The 14,008-nt window shown below is 32.6% G+C and overlaps 1 long non-coding RNA gene across 1 annotated transcript; it reads left to right on the forward strand.

The window, feature by feature from the left end:
- The first annotated feature begins 12,411 nt into the window (after window positions 1-12,411).
- LOC129290677 (uncharacterized) lies at window positions 12,412-13,237 on the forward strand. Its single transcript, XR_008588496.1, has 3 exons — window positions 12,412-12,477; window positions 12,572-12,633; window positions 13,166-13,237. It is a non-coding gene; the product is annotated as an uncharacterized LOC129290677 (long non-coding RNA).
- Window positions 13,238-14,008: the final 771 nt, after the last annotated feature.

Consider the following 14,008-nt stretch of genomic DNA (forward strand, 5'->3'; position numbering starts at 1 on the left):
ATAATTTTTCATATTTTTCTTATTAATAATTTGTTATAAAAATCTTACTAGTAACTTCTTTTTTTCATAACAATAGAAATCTAAACATGAGGTAGAATCACAAAACATCCTCATCAAAAAATCATCAGAGCTTAACAAACGAAGTAAACACTGTAGATATGCCAAGCCAAATATCAAGTGATCAATGTGTCATATAGTCAGCAATGCTATTTATATTTCATGACATTTATATAACTTTAACATTCCAATGTCATTTATATTTTTGTATGTATATAATTAAAAGTAATCACCCATCAATAATATTTTAATTATTGTTCAAGTAATTAAAATGAATATTGACCTCTCTCTAAAATCACCCACGCACTGAAATAGCACCGGGAGAAGGGGGAGAGCTATTAACCTCTCTCTAGCTCTTTCAGTAAAAAAAAAAAAAGGAAAATGAATATATATGACCCATATCTTAGTGCGTGGCTATTAAAAAAAAAATGATCCGTTACCAAAAGCTTTAATTAGGATCCAACCTTGTGGTCAGCCTCTTGAATATATTTTCGTCAGCCTCATACAATTTAGCGTGTCTGTGGTGCTCGGAAAAGTATCGTGTAATGAAACTCAAGCACGACAAATTGACTTGACGACTCAAATTAAGTTTGATCTTATCTCTGCAACTTTCTGGGATCATTTAAGTTGCATTTATCTCTATTCCACTGACGATGTTGAAGTTTGACGAGCAAAGCCGTCTTCCTCTCTCTCCAACTTATTATCATAAAGTATGGGAAACATAGACATAAAACTAACTGAGGGGCCACTGAGCTCAGTTTCGGCTTCCGAGACATCTTTAATACTCTACTAAATCAAAACATGGCACAAGTAAATATTCTTCTTCTCCTCTCCCACTTCTCCTAAGTCGCAAAATCTTTTTTTAAATCAACTAATGTATGAGAGCCTTAAAACAAACTTGCACTAAGGCATTGTACGAAGAAAAAGTCTCATGTATACTGCTACAAAAATGGGCTTATAAAATGATTATTTTTGCTAATATTAAACTGTCATGAATCGTTGAATAATGTGATACTAAGTATTTCTGGAGCCCCTATGCAACAGCTATGAACCGTTTAATATTCTTGATTTATTAAATGGTTAATATGAGTTTGAGATTTGGAGATATCTGATTGAGAATCACTTTATAAAACAGTTGTTTGCCTAGAACCATTTAATGTTTGTACAATATTAACTGATTGTGATAGAATAACCGTTTAATATATATATATATATATATATATAACAATTGTAATGTAACAATGATTTCATATTTATGCATTGTCGTTTTGGTCATAATATTAAACAATTTTTTCACATAATTGTTTAATATCGTGACCAAATTTTTTAAAACAAGAGGCTGTATTTCTAGTAATCCCCTAACATTTTACGTTACAAAAGCATATTCTAGCATAAAATATATGCCCAAAAACAAGATTTCAAAAGCCACCAATAATCATGTACATAAAATATATATTATGAATTCATAAACAAAAGCTATTTACAATTTGAAATAGTTTAAGTTGAACCAATTAGTGGCAAAAATAAGGCTTCAAATCCCAAAAATTGGCCAAATATACTTATGTCATATATGTCAACTTTAAATGTATACCTATGTCATTTATTTCCTCACTGTTGTTGCTACTGGTTGGTGTTATTTGAAAATACTATGTGCTAGATTTTCATAAATTTCTTCCATTTGAGCCTTAACAAATGTGTAACAGTATGCATATTTGTAGTATTGTATGCAAAAACAACGCAACAAATTAAAATCATGTTATTAATTAATAAAAATAATATAATGATAAAAAAATTGACGACATATATATACCAAAGAACGTGGCAAAAACTTATTATTTAAAATATTTAGATAATTTCAATAGCACAACAACTTAAAATTAGTGTTCCCCAAGCCTTGTGCCCTCTATTTATAATAATTTAATCAAATAAAAGAAACTATTTTAAAAAACTTTAACAAAGCTCATAATTGTTCTATATAAGGGTGCACCACTAAAATTTGAAAAAAAAAAAAATTTAGCAGTATAACAGCATAAAATTGAGTATTTCCTAAGTTTAATACCCTCTTTTCACAATTTTAACATTTAACTAACAATAATTTTAGAACATTCACATAGAGCAATTCCATTCAAATTAAATTTGAACACATTTAATAGGTTTAAAAACAAATATCTCAGAAAAAAATGCCACAAACATTTCAGAGTAGTAAAAAGGTTACAGAGCAACCATTCATTTACATTCAGTCACTCATTCAAGTTTTCTTCCTTTACATAGGGCAATGCCTTTAATATGACAGGAGTAATGGCAACTAATGATGAAACAAGAGAAAATGCTGTTGAACTACACTAACGAATTGGCTTCGCTTATCCAGTTCTTTAGATTATACTATCAAGATCAAAAATTAAAGGCGTTTTTCATTTTTATAGGAGTAGGTGCTTGCTGGGGTACAACACTCTTCGTTCGAAACTAATGAATGTTGGGTCGGGGGTTTCTGCCTTGTTATCAAAAAGGGAGTTGGATAAATCAAACTCTTGACCTAAATTGAAATAAAATTCTCATATTCTTTTATATATAATTTTTTATTAAAAAAACTTATCTTTGCTGGTGAGCAAAACTCATCGCCAAATGAGGAAGATGGGACGGCGGAGCAGACCAACAACGTCGAACGGCCAATGGAGAAAGAGGAGAGAACCCCCACGAGCAGACAACATTGAGCAAACGGAAAAAACCTACGATCAAAATGCACGTAAGATGAGATGAGAGAACCACCACCAGCACGAACGGCGACAGTCTCATGGCATTTCTACGGTGGAGGAAGGCGAGGAAATGGCCCCAAAATGGTGGGATTAAGAGTTTCGAGCAAGATGGGCCTCTGGTTTTTTCAAGCTGAGTGTTTTAAATTTGGGAAAGGAGAGGAAGCTGAGAGGTTTTTTTAAAATCAAATACTAAATGTTCCTTTAACAAAACTGTTTTGTAATATATATAAAAATGGTTATGCAAAGGAAATCGTTTAGTAAATTAACAGAATATTAAATGGTTCCCTATCCAAAACCATTTAATATTATGTTAACGTTAGAGCTCGTGAAATTAAGACAGATATTAAACGGTTATCTTAAATAATTATTTAATAGTTATTTAATTATAAAATGATTTTTTATATAATCATTTAATAGTTGGTTTTTAATTCCCGTCTTTATTTATAAAACATTTTTACATGTAACAGTTTAATAAATAGCATTATATAATTTTTTTTGTAGTACTGTGCCCAAAACTTAACATACAACTCAGTGAATCACATTAATGTTTGAGAAAATATCAATTAAGAATTATTAAAAAAAATTATATCAATCAAAAATCAATAGATTTTGAAGCGATAATGAGGGTGGCTTTTTTTATTTTAAACTTTAAAAATAATTTAATTATTTTACATAAAAAATTAACATCAGTCAAAGATAAAAAAACTGTAATATAATTTTAAAATTTATTAATCTTTAATTGATAAAAAATTTTTTTGGGTGATCCTATATTTTTCCTTAACGTTCGAAAGTTATCTGTGACTTGGCCAATTCTCGTACAGTCGTACGTGCTAAAACTTTAGTTATCACTGTGCCACTATTTAGTATTTTTTCGGCACAACACTATTTACTTTTTACCAATGGTGTATTGTGTGATACGTATTGGTAACCCTCTCTCACCTAAAAATAAACAAGGAAATGAATTACCATGAAAATGTTGACACTTGACACACTGCGGGCTCTAGTCATGAAGCCACAAGGCGTGCCGGAAGTTGGGCTTGTTCTCATAAAACCATTATCTAAATATTACACTAATGGACAGTCCCAAATAATATACCTAAGTCTGGGCCCAAATACGAGTTTGACCAACATGCAACCTGACCTGTAGTCCAAAACAACTCTATTATCTCAGCCTTAAGATTGAGTTATCAGTAATTTCTTCTTTCGGGTTTTGGCCATTTTGAGATTGAGCTGTTCAGGAAAACTATGTTACAGTTTTGTTTGGCTACTATTTAATCATTGGAGAATTGCATTTAAGGCTCTCAGCAGAAGCAACAATATTACTCCACAGGCCCAAATTAAAGTAAAGTGACAATTCCCATGCATGCCCAAATTAAAGGAATCTGAAATTCCTTGGTAAGCCCAAAAACCTTATTGCAATTAAATTTCTTGAAAAAGACACAAACATCTCTATCTTTTTCTTTTTTAAAAAAGGGGTCACTATCTGGCCATCGGAGCTCGGTCGTCAGCGGGGAGGTTGATATTGCGTATCAAGAACAAGTCTAAGTGTACAAGTTTCAATACCTTTGCTTTCCATCTTTTTGACTCATGGAAGTTTCATCATTTCAAATTTACTTGTATGAATTGTGCAGCTGTGGGTGTGTGTGTTTTAAATATAAGCGGTCCTTTTTGATGGAGTGATTTGTATGGTTGATTCCTTTAACCAGCGATATCTCATCCTCTTAACTAGCTATACAAAGGTGACTCTCCGCGACAAGCTTTTTAGAGGGACTATAGTTGTTCAAGGCAAGTTATAGTTTGAGGCAATCTAATAACATGTGTTATGTTCTTAGATGTCTAGGCTGCATGCATGCTACATTAATGTATTCAACGAGTTTATTGTGTCGATCCAACCTATATTTAAAATTTCATCATAAAAGAGATATATCCTTGCAATTTTTAGTATTCAACAGCAAATTTTCATAAGCGCAAGTTATCGTGGCCTACATCCCGGTTATTTGTACACACAAAAACAAAGGAAAAAATAAATAAATATAAGTAGCCCTTTTGGAATAATATTGTGATTGAGTTAGCTTTGGTTATTATAGTTGGCCAAAAAAAAAAAAAGTTGGCTCTGGTTATTATGGTAGCCAAGGATCACCATGCATGTGTGTTGACTTGGTCCAAGTAAACACCGAATGCAATGTGGAAATGTCCAGACAAAGTGTCTGTAGCTTTGAGACGACTTTGCGGTCCCTCATAGTTCGACATCTCTCTAGCTTTCGTCTCTTCTGCAATTTCCAGTCACAATGTCCAATCACCACAAACTGAGGGACACAAGTTGGTGAAGAGGCATCTTTCTATCCGCGTCACAGTTGTCCCTTTATTTTAAGTCCTTGGTCTTTTTAAGTAATTTCCTATTGAACTTTAATTTAACGCAATTTCCTCTTGATTCTAAGGAACTTTGTCCCCGGCACACCTTCCACGAAAGCAAGGGGGAAAAACCCAACCATCCAACACGGCAGAAAGTTACGAGCATATAAAAGGGAAAGCAGCGAGTGGTTAGCAATTATTTGGGCTTCAAATAAAGTGCCAGCCCAAATCATGAAGAGCATAGGCAAAATAACAGGCCCAAGAGTCAAGCAGGCATAAAGCCCTGTCTATCTACAAAATCAGAGTCGTGCTACGCATGTATTCATCATAACTCTCAAGACTTGGAACGACTGGACATTAAAGATCGTTGAGTGGATATAGAATCATTATCTAATATGCCATCAATTTCGTAGGGTCGTGCTAAATGATCATTGATATTTTGCACATGGGGCTCCAGATCTTGCAAGTATAACAGTCTTGGACGAGCATTCCTAAAAGGTTTCAAACTAAAGATTGCAGGGGCATCATCAGCAATATTAGCCACACCATTATCAGAGACCATTTTGATTTTCAAATGTATCTTGTATTCTCAATTTAGTTTTGGAATTACACTACTAAAATAATACAAATTAGCGAGATATCATCTATTTTTCTTTTAAATACAAAATTAGTGAGGGATGTTAATTTTATAATTTGACTTAAAATTGATGAGAAAAATAGTGAAAGAGTATAAATCCCTCTCTAAAATAAAAGAATTAGCAAGAGACTACTAATCTGCCTCTAAAATAAGAGAATTATTGAGGAAAATAATAAAAAACTATCAATCCCTCTCTAAAATAAGACAATTAGCAAGAAAAATAGTGAAGGACTACTAATCCTTTTCTAAAATAAGATAATTAGTGAGGGATTTAGCGAGAAATTCTATCACTAGCTAATTATTGCAAAAAAAAACTTTTAGCAATGACTTTTAATTATATATTTAATTATTTTTATTTGAAAATAAAAATTAAATTTAAAAATTAATTACAATATTCATAATAAAATTATTTAATATTTAATATTTTTTATTTTAAGTTGACTTTCATTAATAAAATAATATTTTATTTAAAATATAATATAAAGAATAATTTAAATAAAATATAAATATTTTTAACATATTAATAATTGAAAATAAAATTTAATATGTATATATGTGTGTATTTTTATAATATATTATTTGATATATTTAGTAGTTAGATAATATATATTTAATTTCTCATGTAATGACTGCAGGTGCCTTTCAATTGAACTAGCAAAGAAGGAGAGTGTAAGGCTTGGAAGGCATGAGATTAAAAGTTCAAGTCTTGGCTTTGGCATAAACATAATGAATATATGACATAGTAAGAAGCAAGTGACATGGCGTAAGGTGGATAATAACATATCATGAGTTGTCGTACATATGGCAGGTGATAGGATATGAGATAGTAGGTGACATAGTGGTTGATGGGGCATGAGGTTGTTGGCGACATGTCACAAGTTGACGTGCACATGACAAGTGATGTGGCATTACTATTTTTAAATATAGACATATTTAGCAAGGAATTAGCGAAGGACTAATCCCTTACTAAATTATTAAATTTTGAATAGTATTAGTGAGGGATTCACTAATTAGCGAAGAAAATATAATCTCTCGTTAAATTTAGCAAACCTTTTTTTAGCTACAAATTTAGCGAGAGACAAAATTCCTCGCTGAAATGCAATTTAGCTAGAAAAAATGGCATTTAGTGAGGAATTTGTCCCTCGTTAAATTTAATTTTTCTAGTAGTGTTATTTCTAGTTTCAAGTTGTAATCAACGCAACTCTGTATCTATTTTCCCATTAATTCAAACATCTTTTGTTTCAATCTCTTTGCATCTTTACATTCGGATAAACTGTAAAAGGGAGTTTGAGAACCCTATTATTATCTTTGAAACTTAGCGTTTCTAGTATACTTAGAATTTATTGTTTTGCAAAGAACATATTTTTGGCACACCCGTTGGGAACAGTATGACAAGGATGCCAAGGACTCATAAGGACAAAAGAATTGATGAAATAAGTCTTGGTTCTTACAAACTAAAAAGAAACTCTGTACATGCAAGGTTACAATCAGTGGCACCCGATGTTGGAATAAGTGCACATTGTGAGTACATAGTACCGATGACCATGAGTAGGAGCAATGCGAGCCTTAGATCAAGAGTAGCTAACAAGAATGCTAATCCTCTAATTGTTCCCAAGAAACCTGTTGTAGAAATTCTACATTGGATTTAGGATAGTATGGATAGGCAGCTAGAGGCCAAAAATTTTATATGCTCTCTCTTGAGGCGTGTGAATGAAGAGAAAGAGAACGTAAATAAATAATGATGTAGGGCCTTCATGAAGGGATGAAAAACATAATTGTGTCACTAGTAGGAGGACTCATAGATGCAGTGTAATGACCTAGAAATTTAAAAAATTTTAATTTAATTAAAAAATAAAAATTAACCTAATTAACTTATGATAAGATATTTTAACTATATTTTCGTTCCCAAGGCAGCTTAACAAGAGTGAATTGGTGGTTCAGGAATGACCTTGGATGTTTATTAATAAGTCTTGAGTTCAAATCTCCCTGGTACACAATTTTATTTTTTTCAGCCTAGGTGAATTACCGTTATATCCTTAAAATAAAATAAAAAAAGATAAGAGGAGAGGCAATTCAGAACAAAAACCGGACGCACCAGATTGTTCTCTCATCCTCCTCCATTTTTGAATTTTCCAGACCTTGCGAGAGAAAGAGAGAGCGTTCAGACCTTTAGGCTCTGGTCTCCGTCCTTCCTCTATCTTCTTCTTCTTCCTTCTCCGTCTTCAACGTCGCTGCCATAGATGAGGTCGGGAGTTCCGTCCGCCACTGCTAGAGACTGAGCTGTGAGTATTCTTTCTTGGAATACCATCGATTTCTCCCTTCCTCCTCCGTTCGGTCATTGTTCTTCCTCCTCCTCTGATAATGTCGTGTTGGGTGCTTCAATTTAATGCCGTGGGAGCTAATTTGTTGTTCCAGAAGGTCCAGATTTGTGATCATCCCTCTTTCCCTGCTTTGCTGATGCTCTTCTTCTGCCTCTGCCATTGCTGTTCTTTGTCCTATTTCTGCCATTGCTAACTTGAGGTGAGAGTCTTCTCTCTTCCTCCTCCCTGATCCTGTGGGTGTGTGTTATATGGTTGGGCAGTGATTTTTCCTATTGTTGATCGCTACTATGCGTGATAGGAAGGAGTAGTTAAGGTTCAAATTTTTTTCCTTTCTCTCCTTTCTTAGCTACCGTAGGTCTAAGAAGAAAAAAAAAATTGTGTAAACTGAATTGATTTCAATTGTTAAGTTAGTTTAATCATTGTTGGTTGCTATTGATAAAGATGGATGGGAGTTTGATCTCTTCTTCGAGTTTAACACTGATTTGTATGGGAAATATATATATATATATATATATATATATATAAGTTTGATGAACCCAAATGTTGATATTAGGAATTGTGGGAATGTGATTTGAAGAGAAGGGCTTAGAATTAAATCTAAATATTTATGATTGCAAGATGTTCGATGCAGTGCCTGTTAGAAAGAGTTTTGTTTAATTATGAATTTTTGAAATGTCATTAAAACTTATGAGGACAAAGTTGGTTTGGGTGTTAATTATTTATGGATTTAACTTAAATTTTGTGAAGAATTTTGATTATGAAGTTATTGCGAGACAAATTGAATTCTAGAGAATTGTATGATTGTTGATAAATGTCAGATAAGAGATTGAATGTTAGAAAGTTTTAGTTGACTGATTAGAAATAATACACATAAGGTGTTTGTTGAAATGTATGCAAGAGTAACTTGGTTTGGAATGGGACAATCAAACATGATCTGATTTAGGTTGTTCAATCTTTGTGTTGAACTTTTGAAAAGTACAAATATTGCTTGAATATATATATATATATATATATATAATGATATTATATAACACACACACACACACACATATTACTGATAAAATTCAATGTTTCTTTCTTCATGTGAAAATTGATATTAAGATGTTCTCTTTAAATTTGTTATGGACTTGGAATGGGAATGTGTCAATTGAATTGTTGAATAGTGACTTTAAATAATTTAAGGAGATTAGGTTGATGTTTAAATACTTATTGGTATAAGTAAGAAGTTCCTCATGCTTTAATAAAATGTACTTGAAATTTTGAAGAACCTTAGTGATAAATCACTCATTGGTTACTAAGAGAATAAGGAATATGTGACACGGATATCATTCTAGGTTAAAGAAAGAAATAAGAAGAATTTGATTTTTTAATATGGCTAATGGGTTAAGGACAAATGAAGATTTAAAGGACTTTACTATGTTATAGACAAAATATTGGGTCGATTAATGTTAGTTGAAAAACCATGAAGTAGAGTTATTTTTAAATGAAGTTATTTGTTCTTATTTAGGTAATAGAGTAGCGTAAGGGAAAATGAGAGTTGTCTAGGAGGAACATATTATCATCTTGAAAGTTTATTAAGTAAGTGAATAACATCCTAGTTAATTTATCAATAAAATTTCTTTTATTGAAATATTACATTTTTATATAAATAATTTTTTTATTTATTATGATAAGTATTGGGCACTTGTTAATTACATTATTTTATTTTATGAAAATATATATAAAATTGTGGCAAAGAATAGTTAAGTTATGGCATGTACATGTATTTTTCTTATGAATTATATTTTTTAAGATGATGAAATTACTTTGACTAATAAATACAAGAATGAATATTATCTATGAAACTTTATTTTGACAAGTATTGAATTGATGCTCAAGATGATCTATGCGAGTTTGATATTAAGAATAAAAATTGTATTTTAGAAATGTCTATATTTTTCTCGTATGTTTGAAAAGAAATTTTGAGAGAACTTTAAGCAAAACACTATTGTTAATGGTAGTTTCGTTAGCTCTTGGTGTGTCATGGTAATGTTATCATGTTTATTATTCGTGGCTTTCATACCTGCCTTTGATTTTGTGGTTTCAAGCTGCATTTGATTACTTACCCTCATGAATTATGTGTCCATATTTGTTTTTATAGCATAAGTCACGTTTGGTTATTTTACTCGTTTGTCACCTATTTTGTTAATGGTTTCAATTAGTATATGTACCGCTTTTATTCACATGTAAATTATTTATTTCTTCAAGCATGACTGAATAAAGTAATTTTGAGTACATTCTTAGTTTATGGTTATGACTCATGATTTCAAGATTTAGTTAGTATGTTATATTGAGTTATTTTCTTTCTAAGTATTTTACATAATTGCTCAAGTTTATTATTTTATTCATTTAAATTTTTATTAGGACATTATTCACTAGAAAACTATTTTTAGTCTCTGATAGTGTAGACGGCTTTAGACTTCAGTTGATCTTTGAGGGGCTTTGTCTTGAAGCGAAGAAGTAATTGACTAGTCCCCTTTTGATGTAAAATTTTAAATTATGAATTTATGTTTTGTAAATTCTATTTTAGGTGTTCCACATAAACTATAGTTAGGATTCTCATTTTGATTGCATATATTGTTGATCTGTTGATGAAGCAAAGCTCCTTATTGTTATCTTATGCCAAATGGTGCTATTGTTTGTCAAGAAGTTCTATTTTTAGGGGAAATTGTCAAAATTTTTACAAAAATATTAAATCTTTTCTTTTTTTTTTGGTTGGTATTGAAAATGGTTTAATTTGTTATCGAATGTCTTCATTTTTAGAAATTAGAGTTTTCTTAAATTAAGGCTTTTGGGACATAGGTGTTGTTCTTTTATTTTGTGTTGATCATGTCCTATTTTTGGGGCGTGACATGCAAGCTCAACTTTAGGGCCATACAGGGGGCAACCCTTAAGAATTAGTCCAAACGCAAGCCCATAAGCTACATGCTTGTAAGGGATCACATTTTTCTTCATACTTTTGCTATTACTAATCTGATAAATAACCTATTATATTATTTATAAGAACCAAATATTGATGGCGTGGGGGCCATGGGAATGCTCCCAAGGAGACAAAACAAGCCATGAAACCAATTAGTAACAATAGAGACCTAAAGGGATACTATACAGGACTTTTACGGGCTAGGGCTAAGATCAATTGGTTGGCCTACATTTACAAAGCCATATCTTGAGTATATAAATTAGGAGAATCCTTACTCCAAGCGCTATGGAATGCCAAACTTTACCTTATTCTCTGTAGATGGCACACAATCAATATTAGAGCATATTGGTAGGTTTACCATTCAATAGGGTAAAATCGCCAATTATGAGTTAGCAATCTAAATCTATAGTTGTTCCCAAATTCCCTCATAGGCCTTGCCTTCACATAGTATACAAACTTAGCATGCAATTCCATTCTTACTTGACTAGAAATAGAACAGAAATTCTACATCTAGTTCTACAAAGCTGAGCTTGAAATCAACATTATAGAACTATGCAAACTAACTTAATGGGATGGCGAGACAATAGACCAATAACTTGCTAGGTTCAAGGCATTGAGAGGTAGGTACAATGTGCCTCTTCTAAAGGTTGAGTTTGTCAAACTGGCACATTTAAAATTAGGCATAGAACTGAGGAAAAAATTTTAGGGAATAGAGTTCAGTGAGTTTTATGAACTTATTGCTAAAGTCTATGGGTATGAAGAATTATTGAAAGAAGAAGACCATCACAAACTCACAACCATAAGTACTGTAATAACCCCAACAAAATTTAAACTAAATAAATATATATATATATATATATATATAGGGTAACTTACTTAAAGTGTGTTTATATTAATTTTTAGGATAAATATAATAAGTTAGAGACTTGGTCTAATGGCAGCTGAGCAACCTTCCATACATAAGGTCCCTAGTTCGAATCCCCGGCGTAACAAATGGGATTTTTACTTTGCTTGGCTCTTCTGAAATTACCAGAACACCCTTGCTCCCTCAGATATATTTTCTCTTCTCTCTCTTATCTAAGTCGGTTTTACAGAGTATGAGAAAGTGGTAGAGAAGTCTGGAAGGTTGGTGCACTTCTTCTCTTCGTTTTTCTGTGCCTCGATTCCCTTTCTTATTTTTTGGTGGCCGCTTATGAGAGTGGAGGATGTTGCAGCTCTGTAGCATCCAAGAGGTTCACTGTCATATTTCCTGTCTCTGTTTTTTTTTCTTTTCGTCTGCTGTTCTGGTTGCGTCGCTCAAGTTCGATTTACTATCAGAATGAGAAGCTAAGTCGCCGGAGAAGTTGATGTGCTGTCAAGGGCTGGGTTGTCTCAGCTGATTCGGTTCTCTTCCTTCTGGTGAGTGGAGATTGGCGTACATCCCCTGTTTTTCTGCAAGTTTTGTTTTCTCCTTCCATAACGTGTGGCAGCGTCGGTTCTCTTCTCTGTTCAGTATTTAAGGACCTTCTTTTTCCTCCTTTGCTGTCCGTCGCTGCCTGGGTCAGTCAAGTTGAGGTGAGGAGTTTCAATCTTTGTGTCATTAATTTTGCTGAGTTGTGCATGTAAGCTTTTGTTGCTGTGCGAAAGAATATAAGTGCTGTGTGTGTACGTGAAAACGCAGAAGTTAGTGTGTGTGCCTTGCTATTACTTCTCGGTTATGTGTAGTTATGGAAGCTTCAAATTTTTCTGCTGTCACCTGTACTGATACGTAGAGAGAAGACCAAAAAAAATAAAATAAAATAAAATAAAATTAATTAAAATTAAGCAAGAAACCCATTTGAACTTAGTAATAATATATGATAAATGTGGGTTGGGGGTTGAAATTTTAGATATTCATCCTTCCTTGTGATTACATGTGCATACATAGAAAGGAGTGTTTTAAATTAAATGAATATTGTAGTTGTATAACCAAGGAAAGTGATTGAATTAGTGATAATACTTGGACTGATTTCAAATCATAAATTTAGCTTTAAATTTTAGATAAGGATGGTTAATTTGGAATTATTTCTAAAGATTGGAATCTATGAAATGATTTTTTTCATGATAGGGGGTGAGAAAGAAGGAGACCCTGATCAGAATTAAAAGAAAGGATATCCTTAAGAATTTGAAGTTCTGACGAGTAAGTGAATAGCATTCCATTTAATTTATTTTCAATAGCCCTTTTCTGAATTATTTTATTCTTACGAATTATATTAATTTTGAAAATTATGAAATATCAATGAAGGACAAACGAGTTATGATACGTGCATTTATTATTCTCAAAAATGTATTTTCAAGATTGATGAAAGTATTTTTGTATGGTTGTTAAGCTTTGGAATGTAGTGGCTATTCAATTATTGCAAGTTTGGTATATTAGCCACAAAATATGATTTTCACAAATTTTGAGAATTGAAATAGTTCATGCGAGTTTGGTATTGAGAATGATAATCTTATTATAGCAGTAATTATTCTTCTCGCATGTTTGAAATGTGATTTTTAAGAGGACTCAAAACAGAACACTGTTGCTAACGGCAGTTCCGTTAGCCCGTAGCGCGCTGTGGTTAAACACTAGCTAGTTTGTTTCGTGAGTTTTATTCTCACGTTTGGTATTCGTGGGCTTCGTACCCGCGTTTGATTTCGTGGCCTGAGCCGCGTTTGGTTACTTACCCTCGTGGGTTGTGTGTCCACGTTTGTTTCATAGCTTCGGCTGCGTTTGGTTACTTACCCTCGTGGACTGTGTGTCCACGTTTGTTTCGTAGCTACGGCTGCGTTCGGTTATTTACCCTCGTGGACTGGTGTGTCCACGTTTGATTTCGTGGCCTGAGCCGCGTTTGGTTATTTACCCTCGTGAACTATGTGTTCACGTTTGTAACCTGTTCTGTTGAGTTCTCAGAAATTTAAATGTTAATTA

The sequence above is a fragment of the Prosopis cineraria genome, unplaced genomic scaffold (genome assembly GCF_029017545.1).
Source record: "Prosopis cineraria cultivar Desert tree isolate PC_DT_omini unplaced genomic scaffold, ASM2901754v1 PC13, whole genome shotgun sequence".
Taxonomy (NCBI): domain Eukaryota; kingdom Viridiplantae; phylum Streptophyta; class Magnoliopsida; order Fabales; family Fabaceae; genus Prosopis; species Prosopis cineraria.